At 49.3% G+C, this 18,058-nt stretch overlaps 1 protein-coding gene across 4 annotated transcripts in view; it reads left to right on the top strand.

Moving 5' to 3' along the window:
• Positions 1 to 614: 614 nt before the first annotated feature.
• The window catches only part of TSPAN11 (tetraspanin 11), a 73,563-nt gene continuing 56,119 nt past the window's right edge, over positions 615 to 18,058 (top strand). For 2 of the 4 annotated variants that reach the window (XR_009617509.3, XM_060658708.3), the window contains exon 1: positions 619 to 931. The gene's annotated coding sequence lies outside the window, so the exon portion shown is untranslated. Of the gene's footprint in view, positions 932 to 18,058 lie in introns of all 4 variants that reach the window. The other 2 variants (XM_060658706.3, XM_060658707.3) reach the window with 2 other exon arrangements.

Below are 18,058 nucleotides of genomic sequence, written 5' to 3'. Positions count from 1 at the left end.
CTGCTATGCCTCCGTCAGCAATCCCAGCCTCCAGTGTCTTCCCTGACCTAGCACCCTGGTAAATGGGTAACCTTGCTCGCAGCAGTCAAGTGCCAGAAGCACATGGCTGGATAAGCAGGGGCCTTTGTAGCTTTGAGAAATAATCTGCTCCACAGCTAGAACACAGCCAGTTAGTGGCAGCTTTGCACCTGTTCTCCGCCAGGGCCCAGCCAGGGATCTGTCCATCCTTCCTCTTGCCTCCAGTCTAGGAAGAGGTCTTGATTCTCCCTGGGCCCAGGAAATATAAAGCCCATGGTCCACAACACTCTCACTGGGACAGGGCGGTGATGGGAGTCCTCCCTATGCACAGGGGATCTGCCGAGGGAGAGGGGCGGCTCTTTGGGATCAGAGGGGCTTGTGCCTAGAGTCCCTGGGAGCCCCCACAGGCCAATGTCTCCCAGGACCTGAGCCATGGAGGAAACTAGGGAAAAGCAAGACCTGAGAGAGGCCCCAGGGCGGGAGGCCCGGGAGCGGCGGGCAGACGCGAGATTGTGAGCCGCCCCTCCCCTCCCGGCAAGAATCCCCGGGCAACAACCCAGCTGCCCCTAACTCCGACTTAATTGGCTCTGTGAGCTCCGAACTGAAGAGAGGCCAACTCCCAAACAAAGAGGCGGCCCAGCTCAGGGCTTCTGGGCGAGGCCAGCCCGGCTGGGAGGAACGGAGCCCGGGAATCGGAGCGGGGCTAGCCGGGAGGGTGGGCGCTCGGGAAGCGGGGCGGGGCGGGCCGGCAGGAAGTGCCCGGGGTGCTGGGCTGGAGCCGGGCCGCCCGCACCCTGACCCTCTGAAGGTGGGAGGGCCCGGAGCGCGGCGGGGGTGCCCAGGCGAGCGCCGCGGCGCCTCGGGAAGCTGCGGGTCCGGTCGCTGCGTGAGGAGCCCCACTGCGGGAGGCCCGGTAAGCGCCGGGGTGGGGTGGGGGGGGCGGTGGAGAAGCGCGCGGGGGGAGGGGGAGAGGGAGGACGCGCGGGGACCAGGGGGCCCTGCCCGCCAGTCGCGCCCCAGCCCCGCGCGGAGGAGCGCCCCCACCTCCCTACCCGCGCCCCCGCCTCCTTTCTGAGCCGGACGGTGGCGGGGCCTGGGCTGGCGGGGTCGAGCGGACTCTGGGTGCGGGTGGGGGCAGGGGGCCTCCGGTCCCTCGGGATGGGCGCGTGCACGCACTGGGGTCGGCCGGGGCCGCAGCGTTTGTGCCCCTAATCATACTGTCCAGTGTGCCGTTCTGCACTTAGGGCCCTGGGAGGGAGCTCTGGGCTTCTGAGTGGCTCGTGCCGCCTAGCGTGCTCAGTGCCAGTCTACCTCTCCTCAAAATGTCACCTGAATTCTGGTAGCTGGCTTTTATGCATAAACCCAGGGTGACCGGTCCAGAATAATCCTAGCTAGAATTGTGTGGAGCTTGGCCCCGTACCTCGTGCAAAACAGAGTTTGCTAAATGCTGGCAGCTGGTGTGTCTTCTGCATGCGCAGGTCTTTGCAGCAGATTGTCCACGAGTACTATGGGGGCACATCTGTGTATTTGCGGGGACATGGCTGTGCGGGCCCTGTCACCTGTGTTTGCCTGTCCATTCCTGCAGGTGCAGTTGGCTGGTCTGATATGGGAAGAAGGAAGATGTGGATGGTTCTAGGGTGCATTGTTTTCACCAGTGATGTGTGCAGTGTTGACAAGTGTGAACTGGCTGGAAAATATGAAAGAAGGGGTCAGTCTGCAGGGGCAGGAGAGCATCTCAGCTTGGGTCTGAATTGCTTTAGATGTCACCAGCAGGTGGGCACGCATGATGAGACTGCAGTGGCTCAGAGAGAAGAGACAGCTTCTAGAAATACCCCTAAGTACCCTCCAAGGCATAAGATGTAGACGGAAGGGTGGGAGAGAGAGACCGAGGGTGGATACTCTGTTTAATTTGTGAGCGTTTTGATGATAGCTACCTTTGGGGTCTGGAGCCCTGGGTTTGCATCAGAATTCAGTGGTTGTTACTACGTCACTAGCAATGTTCCCTGCACAGGTTGCTTTGGGGCTCAGTTGCTTTGTGTGCAAAACGGAGCTAATAATTGTCGTCTTGCCTACCTCGTGAGGTGACTAGAAGCTCAAATTTGCTAATGCCTGCGCAGTGCTGGGACAGCGTTCGGTTCCGAGGGTGAAAGGCAAACACTCCGAGACTTGGGGAGCCTGGGGCTGTTTGCCTGGGGGTAGGAGAGGAAGCCGTTTGCATACTGCTTCCCTTGATGCTCAGCATCATAGGAGCACATGCCTGGAGCCTGGCTTTGGACTCTTGGTGTGTGACATATCTACATACCCGTGTGTGATGCTGGAGGTTTTGTGAATGCTTCTATAAGAAGAAAACTGACTTGGCCGGTCTTTAAGTCATTTAACCCCACAGCAGCTTGACTTTCCAGGTAGCCTTCCTCCAGGTGAGCCACCATCTTGCCAACAATAGAAGCAGTAAGGAGCACTTTCCACAGTTTGCCGCCAGGGAGATAGGAGAGGAGGAATCTTTCCCAACTAAGGTCATGGGTCTGGGATGTCCACTGCATGGTGCTGTCTGCTGGGGTACAGCGCTCCCAGACTCTAACTGGCTGAGCAGGGCTGAGAGGGTGCCAGGAGTCATGACGGACAGCCCCGAACCCCAGGGCATGGTTGGTGGCTTGTGGGCACTTGGATGTCTCCTGCCTTGTTTGCATGCAGTGGCTATTTAGTAAACACTGTGAAAAGAGAGAGCCCTGAAAACCCAGGGTCAAGGACTGGCTCGGGCTTCTGACTTGATGGGTGACCTGGAGAAAGTCACTTCACCTCTTTTGGGTCTGCTTCCTCATTGGTCAAAATCAGGGCATCTTTCCAGATTCTTGTTGTGCCATCAGTTCACATTTTGCTTCCTCAGACAGACCTTTCCCGATACCCCCAACTAAAGTAGCTTTCTCCTGGGGCGCCTGGGTGGTTCAGTCGATTAAGTGGCCAACTTTGGCTTAGGTCATGATCTCGCGGTCCATGAGTTCGAGCCCTGCATCCAGCTCTGTGCTGACAGCTCAGAGCCTGGAGCCTGCTTCGGATTCTGTGTCTCCCTCTCTTTCTGCCCCTCCCCCATTCATGCTCTGTCTCTCTCACTCTCAAAAATAAACATTAAAAAAATTAAAAAATTAAGTAGCTTTCTCCTGGCCCACAGTCACATGGCCCTAGTCCTTTATAGCACTTTCCATCATCTGAACTTAGCTCTGCTACATCCAGCCACATTGGGAGATTCAGGAAAGCAGGGGCTTCCTCTGTCCTCTTCCCTGCTGGCTCACCAGCACCTGGAACACAGTAGGTACTCGAGAAACGTTGTGTCAGTGAGCAAATAACTTAGTAAGCAAGGAATGGCAGGCTGCTTTTCATATTGTGCTCCCTGGAGCTTTTGGGAGAGGAGCAAGCCCCGTGAGCAGGGCCCTGGGTCCCTCACTGCAACAGCTGGGGGTTAATCTGGGTTACTGGCTGCCTTCCAGGTAGGATTTCCTTTGAAGAAAGGGCCCTCCCACTAAAATAAAACTGGAAAACCATTGTGGCAGAAGACTCCTGGGCACCTGTGCAACTCCAGCTTGAAATAATAGTACCGAACTGGAAGTAGTGCACACTGGGTTCGGACACTCAGGTCCCACACGTCGTTCCTGCCCGGCCATGGAAGGCGTCACAGGGCTGTTTGTTCTGCAGCCGGCTTAATTTCCTCACATTTTGGACAGGGTTAATATGAAAATGGTTTTGCACACAGTACGGCAACAAGGGGCACATGGGAACTGTGAACCGTGTGTGAGATAAGCGGGAGGCGACACCGAGTACTACAGAGTGGATAAGCCGCACTCTGATATTTGAGAGCTGCCTGTTCAGGGTGACCGTGTCTGGCATTGTCCTCCCAGGCAGACCGCCCAGATGTGCCTCCTCCCCAGGAGATGTCCACTCAGCATGGTTTTTCTTGAGTAGTTGGCAGTGGACAGGAGCCCTCTCTCTGAGTGATTCCTGAACCTAGACAGCGACGTGATGGTGTGCCCCGACATGTGTTTACAGCAGCCTTGTCAGCCCCACGTAAAACAGCCGCTCCCGCTGTCTCTTCCTGTAGATATGTTTGCAGCTGGCATTGTGACTCCCATGTCCAGCACTGTGCCTGGGTTTTGGGTGTAGAACACCTGTTTACCACAACCTTTATTAATTCCCATGGGAGTTAGTATACCACAAACTAGTATACTGTATAGTATACTATAATATTATATAACACAATATTTTATATATATATATAATTATGTAAGATATATTAATGTTGCTTAGGATGTAATATGTAATATATAATATAATATATGCTATACATATTAATACATATTGTACATTATTAATATGTATATATGTTATGTAATTATATTACATATTATAATATATACTATTAGTATCATATATTATTATACACTATAGTACTATTACTATTATATACTATATATGTAGTATATAGTATCTATAGTAATATATAGTGTATAATAATATATATAGTACTATAAATAGTATGTAATAGTAATAGTATATATAGTATACAATAGTACATACTAACAGTATATAACATATAGTAATAATAATATATATTAATAGCACTCCCATTGATGGAGAAGGAGGTTCAGCTGTTTTGTTGGGTTGTTTTGGGAGCGTAGTTGAGGAGGGAGACTACAGAGAGAAGTGGAGGGAGGAGATAGAACCCAGAAGAGAACCCTCTGTTAATTCCTTCGGACCGTTGACCTTGCTTCTTGTAGACGTCCCTGCTCTGGCGGACTCTTGTGGGCTCCTAGGTTCATGAGGTTTGTACTTACAAGGGGGTGTGCTGTCTGTTGCCTGGTTGAGGGGAGGGCTTATCAATATGCACATATTTACCTGGCGCCTACATATTCACCTGGCACCTATTATGAGCCTCCAGGCCTGCCAATACTTAACCTCCAAGCATCTAGTTGTTGAGAAACCCCCAGGGAAGAGAGGAGAAAAACAGCTGAGTGGAAGCTGTGTGGTGTGGCGCTCACCCAAGCCACAGCTGGAGCTCAGGGAGGGGAAGGAAAAGCGGTGTGAGGCAGGGGGCGGTGGAGGGCAGAGAGCCCAGCTCTGGGTCAGACACTCCAGCCTGGAATCCCGGCCCTGCCCTTTCCTCCTGGGTGACCTTTCATGTGTTACGTGACCTCACTGAGGTTCAGTTTTCTCATCTGCCCACCAAAGAAAGGATCTCTAACTCCTGGCTGGCCTGGGTACGGATGGCTGAGTTAGGCCTGGAGAGCTCAAATTCATAGAGGGGCACAGAGTGTGTGGGCTGCCCAAGGTGAGCACTCTGGAGAAGGGTCTCGCTGACAAGGGGGTCCACCAGGTGGTGACTGCTGCCCTGTGCTTTCAAACCCTGATCTTACGTGCCAGTCATCTGGGGATGGGGTGAGGGAGGGGGTCGCCCGGGCCAGCCAAGCCCCCAGTTTCTCCTCTGGGCCCCTTCCCTCCCCACTGGGCCATTCCACTCCCCACACACGACTGCGGGCCGGATGCATCTGGATTTCAGCGGCTCCCTCCCACCTCACTGCCCTGTGTACGCATCAGGCCCTTCTTAAAGGCTTAAGGAGTTTTACTGCAAAATGCCAAGAATTCAAGAATCGAGGATATTACAGAGGCTCAGGAAATGTTAAAGGAAATTGCTCTGACATTCCCTGATCTGGTTTGAAGTAGTAAGTTTTGAAATAGAGTTCCGTGACCCTCTGTGATGGCAGTGGGTGAGAACCTGAAGTTTTTCTCACCTGTGTCCTGACTTACAGGTTCTTCTTTTTTGAACAGGGAGCTCAAGTTTTGAAAGATTCATGTGAGCCAAACTTCAATATAAATGAAAATGTGTTTCTCCATTGGAAACAATTAATCAAAGACCTTTTCTGCTTATGTCATTTACATTTTTAAAAGATCAGCCTAGACCATTTAACCAACAGATTCCAGTATGTTTAAAGGCTCAGAAAAGAACAAAGAACAAGATTGGGCTGGTGTTGTCCAGTTTGTCTGAGGTTTGGAACAGATTGTAAAATTATGAGAAGTTTTCCATTACCCCGTTTGATCACACAGATGTGGTAAGCTAACCTCTGAAGCTTTTTCAACAGGTAAAGGTCCATGTTTCCATAAGTGCTCTTAGAATATTGTAAAGACATTTCTCTCTCAGAACCCCCTTCTACAGACAAGTACTAGGATTCTGACACTTGGACAACAATGTCTTATATTTCAGAATTGTATTCCTTACCACTGCTCGAGGATAGAAATTATGTTTATTGACTTTTTATCCCTGGCAACTAGCACCATGCTGAACAAACAGTATGAGTTCAGTAAATGTCCACAAAATAGATATTTCCGGAGGGAGATTATCAGTCATCACTAAGACTGTGTGCTCAGGGAGAAATCCCACAACCAGGGCTGGCTACATAATTTGTGGGACCCAGTGCAAAATGAAAATATGGCCCCCTGATTCAAAAAGCAGGAAAAAGTGCCATTGAAAGTACTAAATGTAAAAGCTTTTTCCTGTCTTCCATGGTCTCTTTCTTGACTTGTCATGGTGGTTTTGGTTGCTACTTAATGGCATTCCAAGTAAAGAAAAATTAAAATTTTAAATGATTAGCATGCATTTTGGTATTCATCTTTATATCGTGCAATGCCAGTTTTAAACACACGTATGCGAGCATTTAACTCCTATGTAGAATCACCAAAATCACACAATTCAAATATCATAGCTCATGTTTTGTTCTTCTCAGAACACTGGAAATGATGCACAAAACGACCTCAGCTATTTTTATTTCACTTCTTGATACACGCACATTCTTTTTATTTTTTTATTTTTTTTTAATGTTTATTTTACAGAGAGACAGAGACAGACAGAGCATGAGTGGGGGCAGGGCAGAGAGAAAGGGAGACATAGAGTCCGAAGCAGGCTCCAGGCTCTGAGCTGTCAGCACAGAACCCGACGCAGGGCTCAAACCCATGATCAGTGAGATCATGACCTGAGCCGGAGTCGAATGCTTAACCGACTGAGCCCCCCCAAGCTCCCCGATACATGCATACTCAGTCAACACACTGTCACACTCCACTTCCAGCCTAAGGGGAAAGGAAGGATTGAAAGGAAAGGCAATAGTGCATGGACCTTTCTTCCCTTTAGTTCATCCTTTTCAGTGCAAGTAGGTGACTGATGCAGGAAGGACCCCAAGTAGGAAAGGACAGGGTATCATAGGGTTCCTTAGCTGTTGGTGTTTCTTACAAGGCATCGCTCACCTTCTGCATTTGAACCCAGCTCTGGTTCCAGCAGAGAACTTGACCTCCCTGGGTCATCTGCTCCTGCTTACTCTGTCAAAAACCAAACACCTTATCTTGTACTCACTCACTTTGCAGCTCCTTGCACTCCACACCTGATGGGTCCCCTGGATTTCTGTGCTCATGGATGTGAGAAATAAGCCCACTGACCCAATTAAAGGAGGGACGCCAAGACTCAGAGCACAGTGAAGTGAGCCTTTAACCAACATTCTTGCAACAGCAGGTTTCTGATGGACAGGCACACAGGGGACAGTTACAGCAGACAATTTATCTCCTAGTATTCAGGTCCCTTCCCTGGTTCCTCATTGGCTGAGTCCTGCAAAGGATACAGCCTTACCCGGACGTCGCCTCTGCCCATGTAAGGCAAAAAGGAGTCTGATTGGAACAAATGTACATTCCCTGAGGTGATGCGACTTCGGGTCTTCTTTAGCCCATTGTAAAGCCCACAAAAAGCCCAGGAAATGGAGAGGGGAAAAATAACCAGGAAGTGAAGTGTCTTAGGGTTTGGGACTCCATTGGGGAGTGGGAGGGGGGGGGGGATCAGGTTTGAACATATTTCCAAAGGTTGTAAACCTATTGTTAACTAGATGGTACAGCTTTTTGGTATTTTTGAAAATGAATCATCTCCCTTCTCACATGGGGCATCATGGATCAAATGAGATCAGCAAGGAACAGTGGACACACGCACCGAGCATTTCTCTCTGTTCACATTGATGCCCACTGTCCCATAGGGCTTCACTTACAAAACACAAGCTCAAAGATTAAATCATTAAAAATTCCAAGATGCCAACAGCAGAGCATTAAACAGAGCGCCAGTCCCTTGTCAGCACAGGGCACTGTGAGTCTGCGCAGTTGCCTGCTTGTGGAGTCAGCCCAGGCTTCAACCCTTGACCTTCCATTTTGGTTACATTTTTAGATGGTGGTCCACTTGGGGCAGAACAGATCCTTTAAATGAGCGGGCCATTCAGGTGCCCTGAGATTCTAGTTAGTCATTTCTCTTTGGAAAACAGCAGACGCTTCCATTTCCTTGTCCAGGTCTCCATCCTTCTCCTTTAAAGCATTTATGTTTTTAAAACAGTCAGTTTGGATCTTTCACTCACAGGTTCTAGTGTGGTTGAGAGGCTCAAAAGAAAAGAACAAAGGACAGGAGGAGAGGTGAGAATAGTCCATTTTGCCTGAGGGTTGGAATATGCTGGAAAGCGAAAAGCTTGTAGGAGTTCTAAGTCTGTTCAGAGATACTGATTAGCTGTTCCAGGCATGACCATTTTCATACTGAAGCCAAGCGGACGGTTTGCCATGGGGAAAGGTATGGCTTTGTTACCAAAGGACGAGTTGATCTTTGGGTGACTGCACATTTTGGGGTGCTTTTTGCACACAGAGAGGCTTTAGGGAAGCCAGGCCTTCTGGGAGAAATAAATCCCACTCTCTGTGGGGAGAGAGGTGAGGCAGGGAGACAGGAATTTAAGACTAGAAGTGCTAGAACAAAATGAAATACTCAGAAAGCAATTCACACTTCTTGATGGCAGAGCAGATAGCTCCGGGCTTTTCACTGCTCTGGAAACCTCAAGTTCCAAGCAAGTACTAGGAAGCAAGTACTAGTACCAGGAACTGAAAAGGGAGTTTTTTCTACCTTTTTTTTTTTTTTTTTAATATATAAAGACCTGTTGGAAGAAGTAGTTAGAGATAGCACAGAAGCCACATTTACATTGTACCTTGAATGCCTTTAAGTTGGTCTACCTTCTACTTTGGTGTTCCTGTATTGTCCAAATAATGCTAATTGTAAGTAGCAATTTCCATCATCAAATTTGGTAGTTGCATGACTCACTGTTCTCCAGGGGTCCACAAAATGGTTCTGTATGGCCTATAGGCTACAATTATATTTTAAAAGGCTGAAGCAAATGAACAAAACAAAGAGGAATATGCAACAGAGACCATGTGGGCCGCAGAGCCTGGGACATTTACTAACTAATCTTCTAACAAACGGTTTGCAGAGCCCCAGTCCACCCACCTAAGGTTATTGACAGTTTGGGGAACCCAGAGCACTGAACGTGGGCACAGGGGCTAGAGGAAGGCCTAGCCTCTGAACCCTGGTCTCTGAGACACCGCTTTCATTCACCTGGGCTGCAGCCTGGGAGGCCAGATTTTTACAAACTCCTCAGGTGGTCTTAGTGCAGCAAGTGTGAAAAGCATGGTCCTGAGACAGTTGTTCTCAAAGTGAAGTTCTGCAGAATCAACATCTTATTGAATTATTATTGGCTTATTAGAACCTCAAAATCCAGGGTGGACTCCGACCTGCTAACTCAGAAACTCCCCGGGGGTAGACCCAGAGATCTATGTTTTAACGAAGCTTCTGGGCCATTCTGTTGCAAGTTTGAGAACTCTAAGGCTTGGCCTTTCCAACCTGAACCTGCTCAGTCAGGCAAACGTCATGTCACAAGGGCATCGGGTAGAGAGCACAGGAGGAAGGGGGGAGGCTGGCAAGGGGGCAGCAAGGCCTCCAAGTCTTTGCTTTGAAATCTAAGGCTCTAAATGACTGGAATTGTTCTTTTATTCACAACTGAGGCCCTGGAAGGTGAAGTGAGCTGCAGGAACCAGAACTTGGGACCAGAATAACACTACTAACAACAACAGTCATGAATTCCTCCCTTATGAAAGTTATCATTAACAATAGGTTTGTGCTCTACTTTTCATTACTACATATGTTTGTCTTTTAGTATCTTAGCTTACATAAGGTTCCCACTTGGTAAACTCAGGGGTTTAAGCACACTTCTGAACTGTCTTGAAATAATTTAAATAAACATATACGTGCGTAGGAAGTAGGAAAGCTATGTTGCTGACCTTCACCCCATAACTGATGGATGAATTGTCTTATCCCAACTGCCCCCTCTAGGGATTCTCATAGGGTACTCTGCCCAGGTGCTAGCCCTCCAACAATGTAGCATGGGGGACATTTATGAGTGTAATAGGATCTATGACTTATTGATGGCCTACTATGTGCCAGGCAGGCATGGTGTGATGTTTTAACGTACCTTATTTCCTGGAATCATCACAGACTTATAAAGTCAGTGGTATTATCCCCATTTTACAGTCATGAATGTTGAGGCACACATAAATTAAAGACTTTCCCCAAATCCCACAGCTAACAGATGGCAGAGCTGAGATTCAACCCCAGGGAGGTCTGGTCTCAAAATTGGTGAGGGTGGGGAGGCAGGGGAGCTGGCACATGATCCGGCCTGATGAAGCATTTTGGTAAATCTAAGCTGGATGAGCTGGTGGGCACAGAAAGCAATTATTCCTTGCTCTCCTCATTCTTGCCCAGTGTCCTGTGCATCCTTGGCAGGAGGTGAGCCCACACCTTCCAAAGGTTGGATTGCTGATGTGCCATCTTAGAAAGAATTCAAGGACCAGTGGTGCACAGGGGACCAGAGGTAGAGACTCTGTTTGAGGTGTCAAGAATGTAGTTGCTACCCACAGAGCTGGCTGGGCTTTAAATTCTTCCCTCCTCACTCTGGAAGTTAGCAGCCAAAGTGGTGTATAAATATTACATACCACACATTATCATCACCATCAATAATAATGAGGCATCCTTTTAGAGCTCTTCACAGTTCCAAAGCACCGTAGGCTCGTTAGTTCCCAGTGTCTAGTATTAATAGGCTCAGTAACAACTAGAGGCAGTGGGAGCTCAGAGATGATGGCCATTGGCAGCCTGCAGTCCTCCCAAAGCCCAGGCACTGAGCTGAAAACCAGAGATAGGTGCCTGGGGGCCTCTTCTCAGACCTATTCAGGGAGAGCAGAGATAGACATCTACCCTCTGCGTCTCTCTGGCCTACAGATGGGAGCAGACTGACTCCATCTTCTAGTCCTGGGACCTGCAGGCGGCTTTCCAAACCTCGGGTAGTGATGCTCATGGTGATGATGTAATTAGTCCATGGTTAGGGAGCCGATGTGGGCAATATCTAGGGTGTTCTGATGCCAAGTCCGTTTCTATAACATCCTCCCTCTAGAACTCATGGAACTAAAGTTCTTCCTTCTTTTTTGGAAAGAATTAGGGTAACCGTGTGGGGGTTGTTGGTTAGTTGCCATGCGAGTGCATTATTTCCTTGCCCAGAAAGGTCAAATATCTTTAAAAAGACACAAATCTGTGTGTTTGGCTCTCCTCCAGGGAGAAGATTCGAATGCTTTCCAAGGGGGTTTCTAAGTCCCTAGAAAATATGTTTCTACAGACCTGAGATAAAGAAAATATGGTTTATTTATCAGGGAGCTTAGCGGCTTCCACATTCTCTTCAATAAATTACATCACTTTCTGGACTTAAGACCTAACAGATTTACATCCAAGTCCCAAAGTGAAAATTGGAATTTAAATTCGGATGCGTAAATGTTCTCTCCCTCACCCTTATGTACATAAGCACACAGTTCTATCGGTCTGTGTGGTGCGGTAGAAAGCAAGCTCAACCAGGGTCTGGAAACCTGGATTCCAGCCCCAGCTCTGCCTCTTCGGCTTCTCTGGGGCCCCTGGGCTCCGATCTTGTGCCTAACTCAAGGCCTTTCTCTTGGGAGTTGACAATCCAGGCCTTGTCTATAACTACCCAAAATAGGAACCTTAACCTTTCTGTTAAGGAAAGTCCTAAACCTCTTTGGGGATCTGCTAAAACCTATGGAACTCCAGCATATAAATGGTAAAAAAGAAAAAAAAAATTTTCATATGATTTCAGGGGCCTCCAACTTAGAACCCCTTGGAAGGAATGGTCTTTTAGACTTACACAGCTAAGCCATGGTGTCCTGCTCCAAAGACAAGACAGGCCCTATTTTGAAAGCAAATGAGAAATTGTACAAATCCTACTCTCTGGGAAATGGGACAAGTTTTTATGTCATTCAGGCCCCCCCCCCATTTCCTGCTGCCTGGAAGGGAGTATCTGTGCCTTTCTGGTTCCCAACGAGCAGGTTGTGAATGTACTTAAGCCAAAGTAATGTGCACCATAATGAAGGCTTCTTGAGGGGTCCTCCTCCTTCCAGCCCAGAGCATCTCTCCTCTAGCCTGGCTGATCCCTGCTAGAGAACAGAGCATTCAGACTACCCTCTTCCCCTTGGTGGAGGCCTCTACTGCTGGGGGGGGTCAGGAGGAAGCAGGCTGCACACTCAACCAGTGCTGACTGGCCTTCAAGGTCACTTTTTCTGGGTCCTTGCCTTCTCATCTCCACAGGACAGGGGAAGAAACTGGCTCAGGTACATAGGGGGCCCTGCCCAAGTTCACACAGCTGGTAAGAGTGACAGTACTTTTCCCTCCATACATGTGACAGGCAAAGAAAGCACCAGGGAGCCAGGTTCACATCCACCTTCACTCCCCAGCCCCCTCCTCCTACCACCAGGGATGGTGGAGGGGATAAAAGCCCCCTTCATGCTTGCACTCAGGATCATGCATAAGCTGCCCCACAAGGACCACCACCACCCCCACCCTGAAGCCCACAGGTGTGCTCAGTGGGCTCAGACCAGTGTCATTTCCCAACCATCTCTCGGAGACTCCGGTTAAGTGAGTAGCTGCTGCAGCTGGGGAGTAGGGAGGAGGTTGTTCTGGGCAATTTGCACTCAGCTGGGGATCCCACCCTGGGGAAGGGGGCAGCAGAGGGGGCCAGCACATGAGGACCCTGGTCCCATGAGTCAAGCCTGGTGGGAGTCCTTGTTGAGTCTGAGAGCCAGGGTCATCACTGATTTGGGGCCCGGAGTGCCTCCCACATGCTCTAGACTGCTTCGAGTCTTATACCCCTCTCAACCTCATACACACACAACAGAGAAAGCACATCCTGGTGCCTAAGAACAGATAACCCCTGGGGCTCCAGCTCCAGTCTGAGCCCTAAATCCAAGCTTGGGAGGCCTGCGGGGCCTCCAGAGTGCCTCCCATTTCTGTCTGGCTCACTGGGGACTGTAGATGTTTGGAAGTTTCTCCCTCTGCCCTCAGAGTCATGACCACCTAACCCTCTGGCCTTCTCCAATTTCTGTCAGGCCCCTGCACCTGGCTGTTGACTGGGCCACCTGTGGGCAGATGTTGGGGTGACAGGGGAGACCTGCTGCTTCCATCCCAACTCTGTGCCTGAGACAGCAGAGCAGAACTGAGCAGAGAGGGCAGCACTGGCTGGCCTCCTGCCCAGGGTCTGTCTATAGTTGGCAGCCTTTTGGCCTTCCTGTAGTCACATGGCCTCAGACCCCAAGGCCCAGGTGCAGCCTCCAAAGACCAGCCCAGGGTCAGTTTCCTGGGCTATATACAGGGTCTGGAAAGCTGTCATGGGCAGTATGACCCCACACATACAGGGAGCTGCCTTGCAGAGAGGGGAGAGGAAGCCAGGATCAGTCATCATGCCCCAGTGTCCCTGGGGCCCTAGCTGAGAGGCTTGTCAGCTGTGCCAGAAGCCTCTTGGCCACAGGTGTTCTCATCAGCAGCTAGGGGCTGGGCACTAATCAGAGAAGCCTGATGCAGTGGCAGAAACTGGAAAGCAGCCCAGCTCATGAAATGGCCTGGCGGGAGCCAGACTAGGGCATGCTCCTGGGAGGCAGGCACCAGGAGCCTGGCAGGAGGTATCTCCAGACTGTCTGGAGGCTGGTGGGGGAGGGGGAAGGAAAGGCTCCTCTAGGGCAGCACAGGTTGTGGATGAGAGGTAGACCTGTATTTCAAACAAGGCTGTGTGTTTTTGAATTTCCATCTGTGAAATGGGGATCTTAAGATTGTCCGCTTCTTAGTTACTGTGAGAAGTAGTATAACAATTATGTCATCATTATTATCATTATCATTCCCATCATCTGTGCAAGCAAACAGTGAGCTAAAGCCTGGAGAGGACAGAAATAACCAACCACATGCCCACATACAGGGCTGCTGCCGTTCTCCAGGAGGCTTGGGCCCATTTGCCCAGGACAGATGCCATATTGGAAAAATGAGGTGGGGCTATGGAAGAAAATTCAGCAATGCCTCAGTGAGTTACACACATGACCCAGCAATCGTATGCCTGGGCATTACCCAGAGGAATTGAAAACAGGTGTCCAGACAAAAACGTGTGCATGAATGTTCACACCAGCTCTATTCACTATAGCCAAAATGTGGAAACAACCCAAATGTCTATGGACAGATGAATGGGTAAGCAAAAGGTGCTCTATACACACAAGTGAACGTTACTCAGCTGTAACAAAGAATAAAGTACTAATACGTGCTAGAGCATGGATGAACCTTGAAGATGTTATGCAAAGTGAGAGAAGCCAGACACAGAAAATCACATATTGCATAATTCTGTTGATATGGAGTAATCAGAGTAGGCAAATCCTTAGAGAAGCTCATTAGAGGTTTCCAGAAGTTGGGGGGAAGGGAAGTAGGGAGTGGCTGCTTAATGGGTACAAGTTTTCCATTTGGAGTGATGAAAAGTCCTGAACTAGATAGTGGCGGATTCCCTTAATGACACGGAATTGTACACTTTAAAATGGCTATAATGGTAAATTTTATGTTACGTCTGTTTTACCACAATAAAAAAAGGGAAAAAATGGGATAGAATTGGGGCCAGGTGCGGGTCAGGAGAAGATGAACCACTGATGAAATGAAGAGTTTCTCAGATAATCTCAGAGGTCACTTTCAGTTCTTAAAATAGCTTGTAAGTCTATGATATAGGAAGTAGATTTCTATGAGGTAGGCCCCAACAGCTCTCCCCTTGCTTATTTTGACTGGAGACAAGTGTGGAGAACAATATGAAATTAAAGAATAAAAAACCTAATGCCTGCATCTTGGTCTCCTAGAGTGCTAGAGCTGGGTTTCTTGCATGGTTCCAGCTTCAGGGGGAGTAAGGGAGGGGGAGACACTGTTCAAATGGGCTTGAAGCGGGGGCGGGCGGAGAAGGGGACTTAGCACACCCCTTCAGCCAGAGAAGCTACACACCTTATCTGTTTTATATGTTAGGTTCTACATACAAACTTGTTTGAAAGCATGTACTGCTAGAACACCAAGTTCATCATAAAGAAACTGAGGCACGAGACATGCAGGTGCTGTCCAAGGTGCTGGCAAGTAGTGAGGGAAATCCTGACTTAAACTCCCCCTCCCACACACCTGGGCTTCTGCCTGTCTGCCATCCCCCCACCTCCGTAAATACCATCAGCAGACATTCCTAGCATCCCTTTGGCAGTTCCCCCTTTGTTTGGGAGTCATGGGAAAAGAGGACTGCCCTTCATGCCTGTCCCCCCCGGGCTCCAGGAACACACACTCTCCCCAGCCAAATCCCCCTCATGCCAAGTGTCAGCCTTCCCGTAGGGGGTGATGACCAAACAGCCCCTGCCAGGACAGAGCCTCAAGAACATGTCTCCACGTGGGTGATGAAAAGAGCAGCTCTTTCCGGGTGGAAGTCCTACATCTATTCGTTCACAAAGACTGGGGAAATTATAATACAGATCCATCTCAGAGTATGGGAAAAATTATAGACTGTATTCTTCACTATTATGAAGCTGGTTTTTAGAGGGAGCAGTGCAATGCATATTAGGCAATGCATTTTTAATTTTTGAAGGTGTTTCTGAGACCTAATGTGTCAAAATTAAAACCCTGTGGTCTTTGTGGAGAGAGGCAGTGATTTTCCTTATTGGGTTTAGGGTTTTGCTTCACCATCGGCTCCTCTGCTCCCCTAGCCTGGTCCACTGGTGGGTGCAGTGAGGTAGCCTGGCGCAGCTGCCTTGGACTGACAAGGAGCCGGCCTGGCCTACCCTTGACTGTCTTAGACGACATCCTTTCCACCGCGGCCTTACAGAGCCACCGCAAATCAACCAGACACAGGCTTGGTTTTCCCTTCAGATGCCTGGGCTCCATGGGGGATTTTAAAATTCATTTAAAGGAATGCTTGTTCCCCAACCCCAGGATCTGGTTTATAACCTGTGAAACCATTTGGGTTTATTTACTCTAACCTCATAAGTAGTGACTCTAATTCTGTCATTCCCTGGACCAGAGGGTCCGGTGGTGCCCATTGCTTTCATAATGAAGTCCAGAATCTTGAGCCTGGCAAATGGCTGCTTTGTCACCATCTTTGCTGAATTTCCACTTGTCCTTGAACTCTTGCCAGTAGTTCCTCCTCTGCACACCTGGACAGACTTTTTTCTCTCTGAACTCCATGCATAGTGTTGGATGCGGCTGTCTCCCCAGCTGTGAGCTCTTTGATCTCTGGCCCATTGCATCACATAGCAAGTCCTCAAATGTTCAGTGAACGAATAGACTGATTAATTAGTTAATCTCAGAAGGGAACACAGATATGTGCACCCTGACCACTGCAACAGTAGACAAAGGGTAGGCCTGCAGTGGGTGGTAACAGTGAGAAGATCAGAATGAATCGATTCCTAAGAGTTGATGGAGGAGCCTGCAGAAGGGGGACAGCTTGGTGAAGTAGTATGTGTTGGGGTGGGAGGTGGTGACACTGAAAAAGAGGGAGAAGTGGGACATAATCCTGAAGATAGTGCACTGGGTGGCGGGAGGGTGGGAACGTCATTACGCTTAGGGATGCAGGATGGCTGGGTTTGTGGGGGACATCCTGGCTTAGTTTTAGACAGGCTAGCAGTCAGGGACTCGTGGCCACATGAGTGAGCCTAAGCCTCAGCAGGCTCCTGAGAGTCATCAGCTTGTGAGACGTAGGTGGAGCCGGGCATGAGTGGGGTTGAAGAGACACCGGGCACCTGGGTGGCTCAGTCAGTTGAGCGTCTGACTCTTGATTTCAGCTCAGGTCATGACCTCACAGTTTGTGAGTCCAAGCCCCATGTTAGGCTCTGTGCTGACAGCGTGGAGCCTGCTTGGGATTCTCTTTCTCTCCCTCCCTCCGTCTCTCAAAATAAATAAATAAAACTTAAAAAAAAAAAAGTGACTTTGGGTTGAGTAGAGTGGTAGGGGCAGCCAGACTGTGGTAGGCTGCAGAACAACCAGATGGGGAAATGAAGCTTCAGGCCTTGGTGGCCAGGAGAAGAAGGGTCTGGCAATAACTTGAGAAGGAGACAGGATGCACGTTATCGTAGGACTTGGGAGGTAGCGTGCGTGGCAACCAGATTGGGCTTCAGAGCCTCCCACCCGCGGTTGTATCCTGGCTCTGTGCACCGGTCTAGGTGAGGACCAACTTGTTTCCCTTACAGATGGAGCTACAGAGGACCTATTTTTGCCTTCTGTTTGAGTGGGACATTGTGCAGAGAAGACTCTGACTCTTGGAGATATGATTCAGTTAGAGACCCAACAGGACAAAAAAGTTTCTTCTTCTTTCTTGTAACAGTCTAGGGCAGACAAGCTGTTGTGCTCCACATAGTCATATGTGGATCCAGGTTCTGCTCTCTTATTTCTCTACCATCCCTAAGGGCAGTGTGTGGTCTCCAGGGCAGTCCCCAGACCAGCAGCATCAGTATCCCCCAGAAATTTGTTGGAAATGCAAATTCTCCGGCACTACCCCAGATCTACTGGGTCAGAATCTCTGGGGCTGGAGCCGAACTACCTGTGACTGTGAACGCCCTCCAGGTGATTCTAATGTGCCCGAAAGTTAGAGAAGCAGTGCTCTGGGATGCTGTCCTTGTGTGGTGGAAGCTAGATTTCGGGCACATCTGTGGTCCCACTCTCAGGGGACAGATTGTAGAGATGTGTAGGGGCAAGCCTGGAAGTGGCACTTCCACTCACATTCCATTGTCAAGGACTAGTACTCAGCCAGATCTAGCTGCTGAGAGGTCTGCGAAATGTGGTTGCTAG

Source organism: Panthera onca, chromosome B4 (assembly GCF_046562875.1).
Source record: "Panthera onca isolate mPanOnc1 chromosome B4, mPanOnc1 haplotype 2, whole genome shotgun sequence".
Taxonomy (NCBI): Eukaryota; Metazoa; Chordata; class Mammalia; order Carnivora; family Felidae; genus Panthera; species Panthera onca.
Note: the sequence above shows the minus strand (reverse complement) of the source record. Positions and strands in the feature narration are given on the sequence as shown.